Source organism: Lissotriton vulgaris, chromosome 5, assembly GCF_964263255.1.
Source record: "Lissotriton vulgaris chromosome 5, aLisVul1.2, whole genome shotgun sequence".
Taxonomy (NCBI): domain Eukaryota; kingdom Metazoa; phylum Chordata; class Amphibia; order Caudata; family Salamandridae; genus Lissotriton; species Lissotriton vulgaris.
In genome coordinates, this window is record NC_141693.1 from 1,732,939,355 (window position 1) to 1,732,955,399 (window position 16,045).

At 46.8% G+C, this 16,045-nt stretch overlaps 1 protein-coding gene across 3 annotated transcripts in view; it reads left to right on the top strand.

The window, feature by feature from the left end:
* SAMD14 (sterile alpha motif domain containing 14) overlaps nt 1-16,045 on the top strand; it is a 257,166-nt gene that overhangs the window by 99,379 nt on the left and 141,742 nt on the right. The window lies entirely within an intron of this gene.

The following is a 16,045-nucleotide window of genomic DNA, read 5'->3' on the forward strand; positions in this document are numbered from 1 at the left end:
CAAGCAGCATGCACAGCTGTAGAGACACAGTTCCACACTCAAATCACACTATCAGATTGGAGCATGATTGCAGCCAAAACATAATGAAACCCTCAGTGTGTACAAGTGGCAATATTGTCTCGAATAGGAGATAGTGTAGAGCCAGAGGTGACAATTCAAGCCAGGATAGGTTCTCTGCTAGGAGAAAACTGCATCGGTTCCTAGTCAAAAAGCATGCTCACGATAAAGTGGCCGGTTCCATGTACGAAATGTACTATGATCTTGATGCGTCCTGTTACATTGGAAGAAAGATTCTTCACTCATGCCTCCTCAATGTCCTTGCCCAGTTGCCACAGGTTCTAAGGATCAGGTCTACGTAAACGGTCGGGGATAGGGAGGAGGTGGTACTACCAGTTCCAAAATCCTGACCTTGCTTGTCCATTCTTTGAACTGCATAAAATTCAGACTCATGCATCCTTCTTAGAAGCCCTCAAAACCTGATTTGGTCTTTGGAGGTGTGTGGGCAGCAAAGCCTGTTTTGGTCGGTTAAGGAGTTCGGTCACTGGAGTCGGTTTCGGTCTCTGGATAGGTATGGTCAGTAGAGTATGAATTGGTCTGTAGGTTTGTGCAGTTAGTGGCATATTATTCTGTCTGTGGGAGTGTACGGTCAGTAAAGTCTGATTCAGTATGTGGATATTAACAGTCAGTGGAGGCTGATTCAGTCTCTGGAGGTGTGAGGGGTCTTATTCAATCAACTGGGTCTGGTTTGATATGTGGGGTTGTGTTTACAGCAGAGTTTGATTCGTTTTGTGGAAGTTTGTGGTCAACAGTGTATGAGTTTTTTGCAAAGTTGTGCAATCAATAGATTCTAGTTCAGATTGAGGAGTTGAGTGGTGGGTACTGTCTGATTCAGTCTGTGGAACTGTGCAGTCAGTTGAGTATGATTGGGTCTTTCGATGTATGCTGTCAGTGGAGTCTGATTGGGTCCTTCGATGTATGCTGTTAGTGGAGTCTGATTGGGTCATTCGATGTATGCTGTTAGTGGAGTCTGATTGAAGCCTTTAATGTATGCTGTCAGTGGAGTCTGATTGAGGCCTTTGATGTATGCTGCCATTGGAGTCTGATTGAGGGCTTCGCAGTATGCTGTCATTGGAGTCTGATTGGGTCATTCGATGTATGCTGTCAGTGGAGTCTGATTGGGTCTTTCGATGTATGCTGTCAGTGGAGTCTGTTTGGGTCCTTTGATGTATGCTGTTAGTGGAGTGTGATTGGGTCCTTCCATGTATGCTGTTAGTGGAGCCAGATTGAAGCCTTTGATGTATGCTGTCAGTGGAGTGTGATTGCGGCCTTCGATGTATGCTGCCAGTGGAGTTTGATTGAGGCCATCGCTGTATGCTGTCAGTGGAGTCTGATTGTGTCCTTCAATGTATGCTGTCAGTGGTGTCTGATTAGGTCCTTCGATGTATGTTGTTAGTGGAGTTTGATTGTGTTCTTCAATTGATGCTGTCAGTGGAGTGTGATTGGGTCCTTCGATGAATACTGTCAGTGGAGCCTGATTGGGTTCTTCGATGTATGCTGTCAGTGGAGTCGGATTTAAGCCTTTGTTGTATGCTGTCGGTGGAGTATGATTGAGGCCTTCAATGCATGCTACCAGTTGAGTCTGATTGAGGCCTTCGCTGTATGCTGTCAGTGGAGTCTGATTCGTGTTGTGAAGGCGTGCATTTGATTGAGTCTGAGGTGTGTGGTCAGCAACTTCTGATTTGGGTTTGTGGGGTTTTGAGGTCAGCAGAGTCTGATTCAGTTTGTGAAGTTGAGTGGTCAGTAAAGACTGAAACGGTCAGTGGAGGCTGATTCGGTCTGTGGATAGGTGTGGTAAGTAGAGTCTGGTTCAGCCTGTGAATTTGTGCAGTTAGTGGAGTCTGATTCAGGCTGTTGAAGTGTGTTATCAGTGGAGCTTGCTTCCGTCAGTGGATGTATGTGGTCAGTGGCATCTGATTGAGTTATTGAGTTGTGTGGTCAGTGGAGTATGCTAGGGTATGTAGAAGTGTGCAGGTCGTAGAGTCTGATTCAGTATGTAGAGTGTGCGGAGAGTGGGGTCAGATTCGAGCTATGAAGGTGTGCGGCCAGTGGAATCTGATTTGGTTTATAGAGTGTGGTCAGTGAATCAGTCTGCTGATGTTTGCGGTCTGTTACGTCTGATTTGATATATATCGAGTTGTGTGGTCAGCATAGTGATTGGATTTTTGGATGTGTGTTGTCGATGGATTCTGATTTGGTTTGAGAAATTGTACGGTCAGGGAAGTTGTGCGTCAAGCGGAGTCTGATAGTGTCTGTAGAGTTGCGCAATCAGTGATTTCTGATTTGGTTTATGAAGTTTTACCATCAATGGTGTCTGATTGGGTCACCGGAATCGGTTTTGGCCTGCGGAGGTCTGTGCTCAGCGGACTGTGATTCGGTCTGTGGATATGTGCAGTCAATGGCGTCTGATTCAATTTCCTTAGGTGGGTGGCCAGTGGCATCTCATTTGGTCTGTAGAGGTGTGTGGCTTTTGGAATATGAGTCTGCCTGTCTGTTGTCAGGGGAGTCTGATTCGGTCTGAAGATGTGTGTGGGCAGTGGAGTCTATTGTGATCTGTAGAGCTGTGCAGTCGGTGGAGTCTATTTGGACCTGTAGAAGTATACAGTCATTGGCATTTGATTCATTCTGTGATGGAGTGCAGTCATTTGGTCTGATTTGGTCTGTGGAGATGTACGACCAATGGAGTCTGATTCAGGTGTGTGGAGATGTGCGGTCAGTGCAGTTGAGTAAATAATGCTTTCAGAAGGAGCAGTAGTGAATGGGTGAACCACCATCACAGAAGAAATGGCTGGCATAAACACAGAAAGTTCTGGGCCAGAAACTTGAGAGCAATAACCCTTATTAACCCCTTCGCCGCGGGATAATTCCCCCACGGCGCAGGGTCAGGGGGGCTGCGGCGCCGCGGTGCTCGTGACGCGCCCAGCTCGTCATGAGGCACAGTGGAGCTGATTGATTCTCCCGCACATGCTGGGAATCAATTACGCGTGGGCGGACCGCGACCGTTATGATGAGCCCAGCTTGTCATGAGCACAGCTCCACTGTGCCTCATGGCGAGCTGGGCTTGTTATAAGCATGGAAGGGGTTAAGCTAAGGCGGAGTCGAGGCCGTGTAGACTATGTGACTGAAGAGGAAACAGGTGAATGGCGGACCGAACTGGACCGGCGGTCCACGTCAGAACAGGAAGATGAGCCTCGACGGAGGCTAGTTCTGAGTTCTGCTGTTTGTGGCTCGATTGATCTGGAAGGTTAACTGGTGTATCAAATGAAAGGAACAACGAGAAACTAATTGCGTCACCTTGATCCTCATTGCAAAATGGAATGGTAACATCCGGTTCATCACAGTTAACCGAGTTATGGGATCCCCTGCAGGTGGAACATCCTAACCAGTGGATGTCCCACTTATCATCCCCAGTGGGTAGGTGGGTCGGTGGGATGTCAGAGGCATCCCAGCCCTTTTTCTGAACTCTTTTACAATGCAGCCACAACCGCCACTTTGAAAACATATACTACTTGCATTTCGACTTATTAGATTTAGACTTATGTGAAGGGGCATCTGTGGGTCAACGCAGAATTACTTCATTGTGCTCTCAAACTGGATGGTTAAGGAAAATGATACATAGCGAAGTAAAGTGATAGGCCAGTGTTCACACAGTTGGTCAAGTGGGGGTGCCAAAATTTTAGACCTGGCTACACAATGTGCTGTTCAAAGACATGGTTACATCCTTCGCCCTTCCGTTTAACACCAAAAATCAGTGCTTTGAGTTCACTTATTGAATTATTGTTAATTAGTGTAAGTATATAGAGCATATAGAGTTTTCTAAATACATTCTAATTCCTTAAATCAAACTAACACTATATACACAGATATACTTCTGTGTAGTTATAAGATCTAGAGGTTTTCTATTTGGAATGTTCTCACAGGCATAGTACATCAAATTTAGTGACTGAAAATGCTTGTCTGAAATCACTTTGGCCTTTAAAAGAGTCTCCTTAGAAGCTGTAACTTTAGGAGCAAACTCTGTGGAGACCCCTTCATTTTATGCAAACTGAATGATTTTAGGAGAGACTCAGCATCTCAGTGACAGCAATTAAATACGGAAGCGGCTGGCAAGAAACGGGGGTGGCGGGGCAGACAAACTCTAAATGAAAAAAAAACACTTACCTTCTCACGGCTGCCATCTCTCCTCAGCTTCACTTCCTGACGAGTCCCGGAAGCAGGAATCACACAGGCTCCCCTAAACCAAAAACAACGCTGCAATGCAGCGTTGTGATTGGTCTAAGCACCATGGTTCGGCACTCAGACGTGGACTATGAGCCTGTGCATGTTCTCTACCAGGCTTTGCATTACAGCCTGGTGGGGAACAAGCAAAGTGCACATGACTGTTTGGCCGGCCCAAGACGGCCGGCCAAATCATCATGCACACTTAACCCGTTCGCTGCGGGTGTCGGCCAATGTCCATCGCAAGCACTACCTCGGTAGTGCTGCGCAAGTCCTTTGGCCGATGTGGCCCCTCCCGTACTTTTAGAACGTTCCGCACTGGCGCATAACGTTCGAAGCAGTTAAGGTGTTAAGGAGTGCAAACCACTTCTCCCAGGCTCGACACCTGCCCACCCCACACTAACCCAGCCATGTAGCTCTGAAAAATAAAATGATTATATTATCATTTTATTGTTCCTTTCGCCTGCTCTGAGAGCAGTGGGGCGACGCTCCTCCATATTAGCAGAGGAGCCATCCCTTATTAAATAATTAAACAAAAACTCAGAGTTTGTGATGTGCAGCATGGCTTCAGATAGTTGTGTCTACCATTGTTCAATCTTCAGTCTTCAAAGTCTGGGGGAAGGGGATATTATGCCTTTCACCCCCCTCTGCTAAATCTGAGGGTGACAAAATCCTCCTCCTTCCATACCCCACCCTCCCTACGTCCTTGGGGGCCTGACTGTTCACTGCCCGGAGAATGATGGAATCGGCAAAGGGCGGGGTCTTGGGAGGTGGGCTGTACCATCGCCTGTCGATGGAGAGGATCCATATGGGGAGGGGGAGTGGGAGTAACGTGTGCCTGGTGGCTGTGCAGATGTGTCATATTAGGCTTGACATAAGCCCCTTAGTAGTAGAAAAGGACAGGTTCTAGCATAGAAAATGCATATAGTAATTGCAGTTAGGCAAAACTCTTCGAGGCGGCTGGCTGTGTTAGTACGCGCTATTCAGAACCAGAGACATTGAGTGGAAACCTTGCTGGTGGTGGCTAATGGAAGACCGCGAAAGCAGAAAACCATGAGTTAGACTCGGGGATGAAACTGTGTAATCCTGAGAAAATCCCTTGGGGTCCTATACGCAGTTTGTCTTCTGATGCCAATTCGCAGATGCACGAGTCATTTACAGGTGTGAATCCGAGATGCTGCTAGCATTTTCTAATTTGCTCTGAAGGAAATGGTCCCGAATCTCCACCCCTTCTTCATTTTCCAAAAACACAAAAAGCTTCTGACTGTCAGCGCGAGCTGTGTCTGAAAACTGGATGCTTTCATAATGCTTTTCCAGCTAGGCCAGAGCCTCTGGTCCCCAGGGCCGGACTGGGAACCAAAACCAGCCCTGGCAAAGTGCTCGGCCGGCCCCCCAGGGGGGTTTGGGGGTGCAACGAGCTCTTTGCCAGGGCCGGTTTTCAGCCGATTTTGTTACAGGGCTGATTTTGCAGCTATGCTGCCAAAACGGCCCTGTAACAAAAACGGATGTATGTCGTTACTGCGCATGCTTTTACAACGTATGCCTTTACCACGCAACTTTTACAACGCAAGTCGTTACAACGACTTGCGCTGGATAGTGAATAGTTTAATTTACTATTCCAACTCCAGTCCCCGTGGATAGTAGGGAAGGTTTTGGATAGTAAATTAAACCATTCCCTATCCTACAGCACCCCTTGCGTTGTAAAAGTTGCGTGGTAAAGGTAGTGCGTGGTAAAAGTTGCGTTGTAAACGTTGTTCCCCCCAAAAAACGGCCCCCACCCTTACGGCCCACCGGGGGATTGCCCGGTGCCCGCAACGGCCAGTCCGGGCCTGCTTGTCCCTGCTGTAGTGCTTGGCGTCAGTTGGGGCCGGTGACGGCTGTTATCCATCACTGTGGACGGTGAGGACGGGGCCGAGGCCTGCGGGGGATGGATGCTCTCTCATCTCTCGTGCCTCTTAGAAGGCTTCCCTCCAGGGTCCCTGGTGGCCCTCCCCCGCTGCCTCGAGCGAGCTCCCCGCACTCGCTGTTTCCCAACTTCCCTGCTCCATTTCGCCGCATTCCCATTGTTTACCACATATCATTTCTTCTGTGTCCGTAAAATATTTTTTATCTTCTTTTAACTCTCCTTCTCTCACCTTTGTGTCGCACGTCCCTTCTGGTCCTTTTCTCTTTTTTCTTACTCTTTGACCTTTTACCTCTGTCCATTATGTTCCTTTATCCCCCTTTTCTGTTATCACCTACCTTTTTCTGTGTATACGTTGCGCCCCTTTACAATTTAACAGCCCCCCATTTCTCCATACATTTTGTAAGGCTCTTTCATTCGTTTGCCATTATTTCCCTCATGCGTGCCACGTCACCTCATTTTTCTTTCTATTAAGTGTTTCTCCTTATTTGCCTCCCGGTTCCCTTTTATCGTGCTTTATTCCTTCCTCTTTACTGCTCTATCATTTGAACTGGCTGCTGAGGCAGACCCTTCCTAGTCTTTAGATGGCTCCAGGGCTCTGTGTGCAAAGCCTGAGCTCTCTAGTTCTCATTCACTGGCTGCAGAGCCTGGACACTGACCCTCGCTCCCTCACCTAACCCCCTACTCCCCACACACTCACTCACTCCCTGCACAGACTGGCCTTTCTTAGGGCTTCATTCACAAAGATAAATGTACACTTTTGTGTAAGTTTACGATTTTTCAGTTGACTGCCTATCTTTTTAAGTGTGTCAGGAATGCTGAGACTCCACAGTCGTAAAGATACTACTCGTAAAATTCCTTTGTGAATTGCAATTTTTTTTTACCTTGCACAAAAGTGTGCATTTACCTGCATTTAGAACTTGTCCTTTCCTTGGCTGTCTACAGAACCTGATCTCTCTGGGTCTTTATTGCAAGCTGCAGTGCTTGGACCCTAAGGGTCTCCCCTTCTCACACCGGCTGCAGACACTAGATCCTTTTTTCTCTGGTCTGTCTCACTGGCTGCAGTGCATGTACCGCCTGGGCCTGACGTTGGTTATAGAGCTTGGCCTCTCAGAGTTTTCCTCACTTTCTGCAGTGCGTGTGCTCTCTAGGCCTCAGATTAGTTGCAAGACCTGGCCTCTCTGAGTCTCTCACACTGGCTGCAGTGCATGTACCCTATAGCCTCAAACTGGTTTTAGGGTCTGACCTTTCTGGACTTCTCGGACAAGCTGCTGTTCTTGGAACCCCTGGGCTGAGCTGAGTACAAGTGCTTTTAGTGGGATGTGATGGTGAAGCTGTCGGATTTGACCTGGGATTTTTGCATGGACACAGACATACACGCATACACACTCTCTCATTCTCTCTGTTTTGAAAGTCCTAAAGAATGTTGGTTATTTTACAAAATATTTCATTTTCTTTCACTTAGTAATCCCACTTTTCCTGCAGCCTGTACGTAGTGTATTATTTTTATAATGGTCTTTTAAAAGTACACACTGTGGGCCATATGTAGGTGGGAAAATACCAGTCGGTAACGGCCGATTTCGGCCGTTACCGACTGGTATTCGAAATTCCAGATGTAGGGGGCCTGAAAATTACCGATTCTGCATATTTACCGAATCGGTAATTTTACCGAATGGGTAAAGTACCGATTCGGTAAATGTACAGAATCGGAATTTTGGGATGTAGGTGGCACTGGAAACAGTGCCACAGGCCCTTAGAAATTCGTTATTTACCATGAAATACAATGGCATGGTAAATAACGAATTTCTGTGTACATGCACATCTGTGCATGTACACCTGTGCCATGTGGCACACATACATGCCCTAAGGGCATGTATGTGTGTCACATTGCACACAAGCCAAAATCAGGGGTGCTACAGGGTGTCAAAGTGACACCCTGTCCCCCTTGACAAATCGGTAAAATTACCGAATCGGAATTTACCGATTCGGTAATTGCCATTAATTCCTATGGGCCTCAAGGCCCATATGAATCAATGGCAATTACCGAATCGGTAAATACCGATTCGGTAATTACCGCATATTACCGATTCGGTAATATTTACAGAATAATTACCTACATGGCATTTACCGAATTGTAAATACCGAATCGGTAAAATTCGGTATTTACAATTCGGTAAATGCCATTTACCTACATATGGCCCTTTATAGCTTAGCTGGTTGCTCCCTTAAAGTACCACTCAAAAAGAATGAATGTGTGTCATCAGGAAGCATATTTTTTTACAGCTGTCTTTTAAAAGTACACACTTGATAGCTTTCCTGGTAGCTCACTTAGAATACCTCACAAAAAGAATAAATGTGTCTCTTCAAGTGATCCCATCAATTAAAGCCAATATGATTTCCTTGCTTTCTTTCCATTTGCAGACTGACCTGTTGTTGTGCACATTTCACTTTTCTTTCAGGCAAGAGGCACTCTGGCAAGATGACTTGTTTATCTGCCTGCCCCTCCCTCGGTTTCCCATCACAGGAGACTCCCTGCCTTACACTTCAGCTAAAGCATTTCAACTCTAGAAATCAACGTCCCACGGTTGCTTTTTCCCACAAAAAGTAGGGGAACGGTTTATCTTTAAAAAGTATGGGCAGTCATGCCCTTCTGATGCCTTCCACTTGGACCACGGAGTACAACATTTAATTTGTAAATGGGAACTAAATGACTAATGTGAATACCTTAAGATTTCTTTGTTCAGAAATTGATCACTGGTTTTGACAGTCAAAAAGTTAAGCAGATGAACCCAGAGCCCAACAGAGACCCGTTTTAATGCCCGGTTTATGTTTACTGCCTGTTCTCAGACGCGGATGGATCCGGCCAGTGGTGGCTGGTAGGGAACGGGGGTGGCGGGCGGGGGTGAATCGAAAAATATATTTAAAAAACACTTACCACTTCCACCATCTCTCCTCGTTGTCTCTCCGCTTCTCTTTCTAGCTCCGAGTCCTGAAGAAGCAGGAAACACACAGGCTCCCCTAAGCCAATCACAGTACTGCAATGCAGCGTTGTTATTGGTCTGAGCGCCGTGGTTCGGCACTCAGACGGGGACTGGGAGCCTGTGCATGTTCTCCTCCCAGGATGTGTGTTACTGCCCGGGGTGAACATGCAAAATGTACATGATTGTTCGGCTGGCCCGAGACCGTCATGCATACTTATTGTGCTCAAACCACTCCTCCTCCCTGCGCCTCCAGCCCATCCCGCCCTAACCCAGCCCCATTGCTACAAAAAATAAAATGATAATAGCGTTGTTATTATATTTTTATTTTTCCCTTTTCCACTGCTCTGAGAGCAGTGGGGCAACGCGCCTCAGAGGAGGAGCCGTTCCTGGGCCATCCGGCTCACTTAACCACATGTGGGCTAGCGGGTTTTCCCGCTCCGCGCTGAAAATTCGAAAAACCCGTGTTACGTGACAAAGCCAGCTCGTCATGCGTGCAGCGCAGGTAACGCCCATGACTAGCTGGCTTTGTCACCCGCATCGAAGGGGTTAAAACCCTGTCTGGGCTTCACATTGGTGGCAGAGCCTAGCCTCTCTGGGTCTTTCCTTTGCACTGGTGGCACCAGCTGGCAGTTCTAGCTTTCCCAATGACAGAAAGAGGCATAGTACGTGCGTGCATGTGGGCGGGGGAGGGGTGGCTGCAGATGAAACACCAGGATGTGAGCGGATGAAAGTCAGGACTCTGCACTGAGGATATATTCATCTCAGGAGGCGCTGCTGCAGTCCAGCGATGCGCTCTCATTATCCAGCGCTCTGAGTTGCACTGGCACAGCCTGTAAATCCCACGCTGTCAGCGGAGCTGGGAGAGGACTGGGCGGAGCCAGAGCCTGCGCTGATCATTAATGCATGCCTCGCTCTCTATATTCCCAGGACAGCAGGCAGCTCAGTCTCTCCCCTTTGGAGGGGGAGGGGTCAGATGTGATCCTGTCATTCTCGGCTTGCCCCACCCCCATATCTATCTATCTATCTATCTATCTATCTATCTATCTATCTATCTATCTATCTATCTATCTATCTATCTATCTATCTATCTATCTATCCATCTATCTATCTATCTATCTGTCTGTCTGTCTGTCTGTCTATCTCTCTCATCTATCTATCTATCTATCTATCTATCTATCTATCTATCTATCTATCTATCTATCTATCTATCTATCTATCTTTACATATTGGTCTGCCTGTTGGTCCACTGGTCTGTATGTCTGTCTGCCTCTCTCTGCTTCTCTCTCTCTCACTGTGGGAGGTCTATAACTTTGACCCTGATGGCCATTTTGCATTAACGTTTTCCCTGAAAATATGTGAACAGCCTGCATTTCTTTTGTAAACTTTAGTACAAACGGTTCAAGGGTCTGAAATTATGGGTAATGTGGGTTCGTTCCTAAAACTGTGCATGTATACCAAGCACTGAAATATCTATGAACACAAGTTCACATAATTAAATAGAATCCCACACGTTGGGGAGCTCAGATCTTAAAAATCAAAAGCTGGAACTTTCCATAAATATAGAGATAGGGCTACAATTTTGCATTGAGAGAGGGGCTCAAAATGACTTAACTGATAGTGCTCAAAAACATACAAGCATTGGAAAAAAGGCAGTAAAGGGAATGCAGCTCGCTTCCCCACCATGATCAGTAACTTAAAAATAAATCTTATAAAACCCATATTTCTAAGCCTGAATAAAATTGCTTCCACGTGCCTACCTGTGCCTGTTTTTTCAAAACTTACTATTTGTAGAAAGAAATCTTCCCTTTGACTTCAGATAAAAATATCTTTATACCGATTTCTCTTTGTTTACACTATGCATTGTGCAGGATTGTCTCTTATGACATTGTCGACATGTATGAATACGCTCGTGATAGAAGATATATGGAGGTCAGAGAGGGTGAAAGAGGTATCTCAAAAGGTATTGCAAAATAGGTGTCTCAGTACTACTACTTTTTACGCTTGTAACAGTATACAGATCAACCTATTTCAAATTAACACAGTTGTTTAACATAATGCAGACTCCATTACCTTCGTTCTTAAAATGACATTTCTTAATTCATAATCCTAATAAAAAAAAACATATTTTTTAATTTGAGTGTAGCCAACGTGTTTCGTGCTAAAATAAATTACTCACTTCTTCAGGGCTTTGAAAAGTGTTTCCTCTGAATGAAGCAATGAAGTGTGATGTAGTTGTATAAAGTATAAGATGGATTCTCCAATAATACAAAATTCCCTCAGCTGGGAAATTGTCCACATATAGATGGCCCACTCCGCACATGTTTCTCAAAAGGAAGTATGTGGCTGGCTGGGATGGACTGGCCATTTATTCCATTGTGCATTTCCCCGTCGGGGTGGGGTGGGCTGGAGTCAATACAGACCAGTATTGGAAGGTCTGGGGGCTTAGCTGATGCACGATCTTCAAGAGTCAGAGAGGAAGAGAGAGGGTAGAGAGGTCAGAGAGAGAGAGAGACGAGAGAAGGGTGGGTGAAAAGAAATAGAGGGGCATGGTGAGGTGGAAGTGATGCGGGTTGAGTATTTTTGCCAGGGCTGCTTTCGGTTCCCCGCCCATCCCTGGTGGCTGCATATAAACATTCACTGTGGCAGTCACCTCTTCCTCTCTTGGAGCTTGAAGGAAACCATGTTGACACTATGAATGCACCTAAATAAATAACTGCAATATAAATGCAGTATTTCTCTTGTTATTTGCCTTTATCTTTCCATCACTTGCTCCTTCATTGGATTCTGCTTCACCCGTCTCTATCACTGACTTCTTCCATTTACTGCTTCACCTTTGAAGACATTTGTGGTACACCCTTTGTAGTTTTTGGCAAACATGCTGTAGTCAGATTTCCTAGCCTTCTTTAGTGACGCCAGGGTAGATGTTCACTGGGCACATGTTGAGACTTTAGGTAGAAACCCCTCTGTAGAGTAGCCATTTTGGGGCTTAAGAATCTGCAGCAATCACCTGTAGGAAAGACAATTGGGATGCTAGCGTAGACACATGTTCATCGCTAACAGGCAATTGCATTGAGGCACATTGGAAAAATACAGATGAGCTGTAGTTAGAGGATACATTTTGGAATCTTTATCAAGAGATGTTCCTTTGTAATTGATTTTATCCAGCACAGAACCAAAGACTTTTTGTTCTAGGTACAAGTTCAATCAATAAATCTGGATTTATAAAGGATGCAGCTTATCACCCGATAAGCTTTAAATGTCTTAAACAGACCAATGGATGAAGAGGGTTTCCTGATAGACCATCTATATATATGTATGTTTGTGTGTGTATATATATATACATATATATATATGAAACCAGAATCACAGTGAACAACCGCAGCGGGCCAAACAAGGGCACAGACTCCAGTTAAAGATACAATGAATCAGTTTATTGCTTTAGCATGTCAGGATGACGCATTTCGACCACAAGCCTGTGGTCTATATCACATATATATTCACTGAAAAAAACATAGGTTTCAGGGATGTTATAGTTAGAAATTAGCATTGAAAAAACCTTAGAAATTCACTGAAAAAAACATAGGTTTCAGGGGCGTTATAGTTAGTTGGACATTTTACTTGTACAAAACCATAGAAATTCCGCTGTTATAGTTAGTTCAGCTAACTATAACTCGCGGCCCCGTAATGCACTGTTGATGAAGTCGCATATTACATCATTCATGACATGGTCAGTGACATCGCTGCAAACACGACATTTGGCGCACTGCAGCTCAGACGCTAAAGTCCACTTGTGTCCTGAGGTCTTCAGGAAACAAGACCTCATCGCCCCACCAGCAGTGCACCAGAAGCGCGTTTACAGAGTGGTGTAAAAATGGGAATGGCCTCGGACCTCCTCTCTGCAACGCAGCTCTGTGGCGCTTACTGGAGGCACCTGGTGGGCTAGTTGGCCCCCAGGGATCCTCAGGATTCAAGTGACGTAATACCCCAATTTACAACGTGCCAGGGGGTGTGTTTGCACACTTGTAATATCTGGTCCCGCCCCCTCCCTGTACCACTTTGCAAACGAGCCCCCTGGCGTGTTGTAAGTTGGGGGATAATGTCCCCTTGAATCCTGCGGGTCCCCGGGGGCCAACTAGCACACCAGGTACCTCCAGTAAGCGCCACAGAGCTGCGTTGCAGAGAGGTGTAAAAAGGAGCGTGGCCTCAGACACCTCTCTGCAGTGCAGCACTGTGGCGCTTACTGGAGGTACCTGGTGGGCTATTTGGCCCCAGGGACCCTCAGGATTCAAGGGGACTTAATCCCCCAATTTACAAAGCGCCAGGGGGTGTGTTTGCACACTTGTAATGTCATGCCCCGCCCCTCCCTGCACCACTGTGCAAAAGCCCCCCCCTAGCGCATTGTAAGTTGGGCCTAGTTGGCCCCCAGGGACCCTCAGTATTCAAGGAGAATTAATTCCCTAACTGCTGCAGGGAGAAGACGGGGACTCCGGCTCAATGCCAGCTTTTATTTTTCAGAATGGGGGCTGTGTGGCCCCCCTTATTTTCCATTTTTGGGGCCCTTGGGACCCCATCCCCCAGGGCCTGACCCCTATTTAAAAAAAATCTAAACGGGAAAGGGAACTGCGTGGGCCCCCTCCCATGGCCAATTTCAGCCCCAGGCACCCCATCCCCCGAGGCATGGCCACAGATATATATATATTTATTTTTCAAGGAGGGGGGCTGCGTGCCCCCCTCCTGTGGCCTCTATTGGCTTAGGGGACCCCATTCCCCAGGGCCGGCCTTTACTTTTTTTTATTATTGGGGAGGGGGGCTGTGTGGCCCCCCCTACTAGGCCACTTTTCGCCCCGGGGACCCCAACCCCAGGGGCCTGGCCGCTCCGTTGGGGACCATGGGGGGAGCCGCAATGCCCCCACGGTCCGGCTGGCTCCCCGCCTCCCCCGGGAGCCAGCATTGCTTTTCCACAAGGGGGGCTGCTGACATGTAGGTCCCCTTGTGGAAAAGCAATCCTGGTTTCCTTCATTGAAACATGAGTAGGTTTCCCTGCTCTCGCTTCAATGAAGCAAAGCAGTTTGCTATGGCAGGGCGGCTTGGTTTGATCTAGTTGACTGGTGGGAACGCTGATACACAGCGAGGCCTGTGAATCACGCCTCTCAGGAGTCAACTATCGTATTGACCTGATGAAAAATTTGTATTTTTGGGAAATTTACTGTACAGTTTGAACCGTTAGCAACACGGTCCAAGAAAACAACGAATATGGCACTAACAAATGGGAAAACTATCTGAAGCGTACTCTTGAGGATATCCTTACTGTATGGATTGATGCCCCGTTTTTTAAAAGTATTTACACATTACAATTTTGGGACGAAAGTAAACAATTCAAAGATTTGAGCGTTGTGGAATTTGCCCTGAGGAAGCCCCTTGTGGGGCAAAATGTGTTGGCTGTTTAGAACCATCATTTCACAATTGATGTGACGGAAAGAAACTATTAAAGAGTCATCACTCTGAAATCAAGGAAGAATCCGGTTCTGATTTATGTGCCGTGCATTTAAGCTCTATAAACTTTTATGTTGCCTCTCTGTGCTTTTTTGTACGGGAACCGCATGGCTCCTGCCCTGCAATAGCAAACAACAGTGTCCCAGGGGAGTGCAACCCGGGACACTGCAGGAGCTGGCTCTGGGGGTGGCGGTCCCCAGGGCCATGGAGGGCTCCAGTAGGGGGGCGTGCGGCTCTCCTCCCAAAATTTAAATCCCCAGGGAGGTGGTGGTCCCTGGGGGTCCATAACGGACCCCCAGCTTTGAATTCTAAATGCCCCGGGGAGGTAGTGGTCCCCCGGGCAGTGTGGGGGGGAGCTCGAGAGACCCCACACAAAATATTTATTGCAGCCCCGGGGAGGTGGCGGTCCCCGGGGCTTATGGGGCCCGTGAGGCCCCATGCCCTTTTTTAATGAAGCCACAGGAAGGTGGCAGTCCCTGGGTCAGCGTGGGGGTTGGGACCTCCCCACGCATTATTTTCTCAATAAGCCGTGGGGAGGTGGTGATCCCCGGGGCTGTGGGGGGGCAGCGTGCCCCCGCACATAATCTGTATAGCCCCAGGGAGGTGGCCGTCCCCAGGGCGGCGCGGGCCCCCACGGGCCCCGGCTATTATTTTTTTACAATGCCCCCAGGACCTGGCCCCTTTCGGGAGCATAATTAATTATTTTTTTTACTTCGGCGGGATTCGCGACCCAAACATGAATTCCGCCTAAATTGTTTTTAAAAATGCTTTTTTTGCCCTGGGGGTACTTATGGGACCCGTTGAGCAGGTATATGAGGTCAGGGTGTTTCTACCCTGCCCCCTTTTCTTGTTTTTTATCTTTTACTGTTTTCTTGTGACTCAGTTCTACCGAGTCACAGCTGCCAACACTTCCTGTTTTAGAGTGTTGGCAGACAATCACAATGCCGCTGCCCCAGATATCAACACTTTTTCTTTTTCTAATTTCTCAGCAACTACTGAACGGATTTACACCATTTAACAACAAGGGCTCTTTCTGAACCAGGGGCTACCTTTTTGCCAAATTTGGTGTAATTCCATTCATAAGTTCGGGCTGTAGCTTTGTTTAAAGTTTCCTATGGAAATTAACATGTTTTGGGACCCCCCCCTTTTTTCTCGGCTCCTGCTTGACAAATCAACCTGAAACCTTCAAGACAGGAGCTAACCGGAGCACCCCACTAGTTTTGAAAATGTTGCCAAGATTTGTCAACTGGCGTTAAAGTTATTGGGAAAAGAAAAAACACGTTTTGATTAGAAACAAGTTCCTAACTATAACTACCTGCTGGCGACCGCGAGTAGGTAATATATATATATATATATATATATATATATATATATATATATATATATATATATA